Source organism: Centruroides sculpturatus, unplaced genomic scaffold, assembly GCF_000671375.1.
Source record: "Centruroides sculpturatus isolate CEXI.00-Female unplaced genomic scaffold, Cexi_2.0 scaffold1400, whole genome shotgun sequence".
NCBI classification, from domain to species: Eukaryota; Metazoa; Arthropoda; class Arachnida; order Scorpiones; family Buthidae; genus Centruroides; species Centruroides sculpturatus.
The window spans coordinates 1-6,628 of record NW_019385563.1 but is presented as its reverse complement, the minus strand read 5'-3'; the positions used below and the strand labels follow the sequence as shown (position 1 = coordinate 6,628).

The following is a 6,628-nucleotide window of genomic DNA, read 5'->3' as shown; positions in this document are numbered from 1 at the left end:
ATTTCATTCTTTTCAGGATTCTTTTTATTATTTACGTTGTTGATTTTTTCTTTCCAGTTTGTAAGTAACCTGTTGGGGTATCCATTTAACAAGAATTTTTTCTTTAAACTTTAATATCATTATCTATGTCCATACATTTACTAGTTCATTACATACATTAATTTTAATGTCATTTTTCAACAATGTTCTCGATGTAACAATTTCCAATTGTTTCAATTGTTGAAGCGAAATGAAGCGTTCTTTCGAAAGTGTTTGTTTGCGATTTTCTAGTGAGAAAATGAAGAAAGAAAGGTAAATTTAATCAATTGCAATTAAATTAAAGCAATATTCACGAATGACACTTCCTTGATATTTATTTAAAATTTCATCAATTTAGTTATGATAGATGTGATGGCGCTGAACCGGACGGTCAGCAAAATCAGAATTATTGGATTAATAATGTAAGTTATTCAATTTCATTAATAAATTTCTTGATTAAAAGTCAATTAACAACTCTTTACTCCATTTTCAAATATACATTAAGAGTAATAAATATTATTATTTTGACTTTTCGTAGGATTTCTATGATTTGCCCGCCAATGAGTGTTTCTCCGCTTACAAAGGAGATTCATCATTCGAGGTGAACAAACCTAAGAGAGATTTAAAAATTGGAGGATTTAAACACTTTTTCAAAAATATATTTTGTAAACTGTTGCGCTGTTGTTGCGTAAAAGGAGAAACTTCCGATTCACCGGTAACACTCGAGTTTCTTTGTTTTTTTTACAAAGGAGATTCATCATTCGAGGTGAACAAACCTAAGAGAGATTTAAAAATTGGAGGATTTAAACACTTTTTCAAAAATATATTTTGTAAACTGTTGCGCTGTTGTTGCGTAAAAGGAGAAACTTCCGATTCACCGGTAACACTCGAGTTTCTTTGTTTTTTTTACAAAGGAGATTCATCATTCGAGGTGAACAAACCTAAGAGAGATTTAAAAATTGGAGGATTTAAACACTTTTTCAAAAATATATTTTGTAAACTGTTGCGCTGTTGTTGCGTAAAAGGAGAAACTTCCGATTCACCGGTAACACTCGAGTTTCTTTGTTTTTTTTACAAAGGAGATTCATCATTCGAGGTGAACAAACCTAAGAGAGATTTAAAAATTGGAGGATTTAAACACTTTTTCAAAAATATATTTTGTAAACTGTTGCGCTGTTGTTGCGTAAAAGGAGAAACTTCCGATTCACCGGTAACACTCGAGTTTCTTTGTTTTTTTTACAAAGGAGATTCATCATTCGAGGTGAACAAACCTAAGAGAGATTTAAAAATTGGAGGATTTAAACACTTTTTCAAAAATATATTTTGTAAACTGTTGCGCTGTTGTTGCGTAAAAGGAGAAACTTCCGATTCACCGGTAACACTCGAGTTTCTTTGTTTTTTTTACAAAGGAGATTCATCATTCGAGGTGAACAAACCTAAGAGAGATTTAAAAATTGGAGGATTTAAACACTTTTTCAAAAATATATTTTGTAAACTGTTGCGCTGTTGTTGCGTAAAAGGAGAAACTTCCGATTCACCGGTAACACTCGAGTTTCTTTGTTTTTTTTACAAAGGAGATTCATCATTCGAGGTGAACAAACCTAAGAGAGATTTAAAAATTGGAGGATTTAAACACTTTTTCAAAAATATATTTTGTAAACTGTTGCGCTGTTGTTGCGTAAAAGGAGAAACTTCCGATTCACCGGTAACACTCGAGTTTCTTTGTTTTTTTTACAAAGGAGATTCATCATTCGAGGTGAACAAACCTAAGAGAGATTTAAAAATTGGAGGATTTAAACACTTTTTCAAAAATATATTTTGTAAACTGTTGCGCTGTTGTTGCGTAAAAGGAGAAACTTCCGATTCACCGGTAACACTCGAGTTTCTTTGTTTTTTTTACAAAGGAGATTCATCATTCGAGGTGAACAAACCTAAGAGAGATTTAAAAATTGGAGGATTTAAACACTTTTTCAAAAATATATTTTGTAAACTGTTGCGCTGTTGTTGCGTAAAAGGAGAAACTTCCGATTCACCGGTAACACTCGAGTTTCTTTGTTTTTTTTACAAAGGAGATTCATCATTCGAGGTGAACAAACCTAAGAGAGATTTAAAAATTGGAGGATTTAAACACTTTTTCAAAAATATATTTTGTAAACTGTTGCGCTGTTGTTGCGTAAAAGGAGAAACTTCCGATTCACCGGTAACACTCGAGTTTCTTTGTTTTTTTTACAAAGGAGATTCATCATTCGAGGTGAACAAACCTAAGAGAGATTTAAAAATTGGAGGATTTAAACACTTTTTCAAAAATATATTTTGTAAACTGTTGCGCTGTTGTTGCGTAAAAGGAGAAACTTCCGATTCACCGGTAACACTCGAGTTTCTTTGTTTTTTTTACAAAGGAGATTCATCATTCGAGGTGAACAAACCTAAGAGAGATTTAAAAATTGGAGGATTTAAACACTTTTTCAAAAATATATTTTGTAAACTGTTGCGCTGTTGTTGCGTAAAAGGAGAAACTTCCGATTCACCGGNTTTGTCTACTATACATTTCACGAGAGAAAAATTGTTTAGATCGTGTTGATTAATTTTGATATATTACACGTTTTATATTACCTTAAGCCATACAATCTTACATGTATTAATGTGAACCGCAATGTTTGGTTTTATGAGACAAATGATTTTTAAAGCAATTTTAAGTTTTTAACTGAATCACTTCACTATTAGTTAATTAGGTTAATCACGCATTGAATTCCGGTTTTCACTGAGTTAATTACATTTTAATCATTGATAAGAAATTTAAAAAGTTATCGTCGTATCACACCTTACTTGTTTATTTCGTTGCAATTTCTCTGATATTGTTTACAAAGACGAAAGTATGGTAATTGAATCGAGAAGTTGCAACAAGTATAATTATGTGACCGCAGGGTCTTGTCAGGACTGACATCACCGTGTCTTTTCGGACAGACACAGAAACCTAGTTAGTCGCAAATTTCGTTGAGCAAGCTGTCGCGCTTGTAGGTTCCGGATTCGCAATGGACGCAAAAGGAGACTACCGGAAGAAGTACACTCTATAGATTAACATTTAACAAAAAATACCCGATTATTGGTAGATATTATTTACATTTCAGAAGCTTAACACAATGGCTACAAAAAATTATTATAGATACTTAGCACGATTTCTAAAAAGACAGGGATAAACCTATCGCGACCCTGACCGAGAGAGAGAGAGCTCGCAGTGAGATTGCGAGATGATAAATACGTTAAAATACTCGTAAGTCCTAGATGTATCGATGCGACGTAGGTGTGAAAGTTCGGCAACTCAGTTCGGAGAGTAATCCCTTTTTGTCTTCTTGGGCGGCGGCGAGCGACGACGGCTGGAACGGCGGGTCGGAACACACACATACTTTAGAAAAGATTGAAGACGACTGCTCCCGGTTGTCATCACCCCTCCCTTTTATTAGGGGATTTCTCCTGGGTTTTTCCCATGTCTCGGTTAAGATTTTTAGTATTTTAGGACCAATAGTCAAATGTTGACTCGTTGGTTCAGGGTGACACATTCAATGTGTAAGTCCGTGGGAAACAGGTTTAATCATGTCTTGGATGATTTTTCTCTCGAAAAATTTGTTTATATAAATTTTTTCGTCAGGCCCGAGCTCACAATTAACTATTATTATTGTTGACCATTTCAGAATCCTGAGGAACGTCTTACAGAAGAAAAAATAAAAAATCACAATTTTTTCGATGATGTGTCGTGGCCTATAATGCCAGAGAATTAAACCATTATTTAAGACATGCACAGAATTGTTCGAATGGATTATATCTGTCCTTTCGTTCCTTTTATTTTTATTTTAAATGTTTTCTTTTAATTTTATACTTTAAATAAAGCTTAATTAATTACTAATCGTTTCCGCGCGTTTTGGTTGTGTCACTCCTCTGATTTTTATATGATCTGCAACTTATAAATGATATATAACTAGGAATCACTCAGTGGCAAGCTGTCCATAGAAGCTGTGGAAACGCCACTTCCCTTGTTTTATTTTAAATATAAATGCATATTGTGCCTGGCCGGCAGAATCCCATCACCACCTCCTCGCGATGCCGGCCGGGAACATCGACCTTCGGGAAGAAGCTAACGATGAGGATCTCCAATGTCAGGCGGTGCGACGCGCCGGTTGGAGTATTTTCAGTCGTATCAACATGCAATGCCCAATCAACATTTAACGAATACGGCTAGGGCGTTCCCCGTAGGCGACGCACATCGTTTACGCCCGAACAGTGTGAACAGTCAGCAAGGGCTACCCGCCCCTGGACGTGGCGGGCTAAAGAGGATAGTCCAACTCCTACGAGTAGCCACCATCAACATAGGCACCCTCACCACTCGAAGCCGAAAGTTGGCAGCTGCACTCAAAATACGGCGAATAGACATTGCATGCATTCAGGAGACAAAGTGGAAGAGCTCAAAGGCTCGAGAAATTGGTGATGGATTCAAACTATTGTATAATGGTACAAACTGATACCGGGATGGCGTTGGCATAGCAGTTAGTGAGCGGTTTCGTGATAACATCACTGATGTCCAGCGCATCTCTGACCGGCTAATGTCCGTGAAGATTGAAACTAGCGAACTAACTATCCGAGTCGTTTCCTGCTATGCCTCACAACAAGACGCCCTGGGCCCTTAGTCTCGAGTTTTTCGTGTTGTACTCGAATTGACGTCATCGAACTCACTCGTGTTACTGTGACTCACATAATCGGTAGTCTCGAGTTAGACCCATCGAGCGAACTCGAAAGGCGAGCGGAAGTAGGTCATATTCACTTGTTTACGTGTATCGTTAAGCATGATGGGATTATTTACAATGCATCTGGGTTTGCGACTATAATNTATAATGGTACAAACTCATACCGGAATGGCGTTGGCATAGCAGTTAGTGAGCGGTTCCGTGATAACATCACTGATGTCCAGCGCATTTCTGACCGGCTAATGTCTGTGAAGATTGAAGCCGGCGAACTAACTATCCGAGTCGTTTCCTGCTATGCCCCACAACAAGGCGCCCTGAAAGATGAAAAGGACGAATTTTGGAGAAGCCTTGAGGCACACCTCCGGTTGGTTGGTAATGATGAATCCCTGATAATCGGTGGTGACCTCAATGGCCATGTCGGCGCAACAAGAGAAAATTACGAGCGAGTGCATGGTGGAAGTGGACTCGGGGACCGGAATGCTGAGGGTGACAGGATCTTAGAGTGTGCTGAAGCTTTCGACTTGGCCATCGTCAACACTTTTTTCAAAAAGCGATTCAGCCACCTAGTGACCTATGCCAGTGGTAAACGGATGACCCAAATAGACTACTGCCTCATTAGAAGACAGGACCTAAAATTCGTGGTTAATGCCAAAGTAGTACCATCAGACAACATTGCACCTCAGCACCGCCCACTCCTCATCGTTTTTCACTTTAAACTCAAGCTCAGCAACACCTCAAAACCTGAAAAGACTGGACCTGAATGAATTAAGTGGCACCGCCTACCTGAACATAAAACTCAGTTCAAGGAACTTTTTCAAGCATGGGCAAACGAAACTTTTTGTTGGGCAAGCGTGGTCAAACGAAAGGCACCGATTACTTTAAAAAACAGATTTAAATCGTAATTAAGATTAATTTGAATTTTACAACAGCAAAAACATTATCAATTTCTTGTGATTTTAAAATCAACACACGAAAAATCAAATAAAAGCATTTATTAGACAACAAGATGTTTACAAACAGAAAGATTCTTTTCCGATTCACATCACATGACAAAATTCGATTGGATCTACGTTCTTAAATTCTTAAAGCTGATGCAGTCGAGAAAATATCTCCTTGAAGGGTTTTGAATTAATTGAAATTGCCCTTCTTCAACTGCTTTATGTTTACTTTTAAAGAAATCCTTTCGTAAATCAATTCCTTCGCACTTTCACACGCTTTTAAACATAAAAATCCACTATCCGTAACCTAAAACGATAAATAGTACTTAGCAACGTTTATTTGAATTTTTATTTTCGTGATAAAAAATTGCACGTACAATTTCCGAATATTTAGCAAACTTTGTCTTGACAATTTCGGTAGACGCTAATTATTCCAGAGATATTGCTTCCATCCGTCTTTTCTTTACTGTATTAACGTTTCTTGAGTTTATTAGACATTTAATGTACTGTATTTAGATAAGGTTCCAGAATTGAAGATAGCGAAGATTAATTTCTAGATGTTTTCATTTCGACGTAATTCAGAACAAATTTCCGTTNGAGATATTGCTTCCATCCGTCTTTTCTTTACTGTATTAACGTTTCTTGAGTTTATTAGACATTTAATGTACTGTATTTAGATAAGGTTCCAGAATTGAAGATAGCGAAGATTAATTTCTAGATGTTTTCATTTCGACGTAATTCAGAACAAATTTCCGTTCGCAAGACACAATAAGTAATGGACAGAACCAGGATGCTCCAAATTCGAGAATGAAAACAATTCGAGAATCAAATTTAGTGGATAGACAAAATCCGGTAGTCAAGTTCGAGTATATTTGAAATGACATAGTCAAAATCCTTTAAAGGTCAAAATTTAAAGAGTCAAAATCGGTAAAGGTC

The 6,628-nt window shown here is 36.6% G+C and overlaps 1 long non-coding RNA gene across 1 annotated transcript; it reads left to right on the top strand.

Annotated features, from left to right (window-relative positions):
- Positions 1–233: 233 nt before the first annotated feature.
- LOC111640156 lies at positions 234–684 on the top strand. The gene is made up of 3 exons (XR_002759228.1): positions 234–291; positions 377–440; positions 557–684. It is a non-coding gene; the product is annotated as an uncharacterized LOC111640156 (long non-coding RNA).
- The last annotated feature ends 5,944 nt before the right edge of the window (positions 685–6,628 follow it).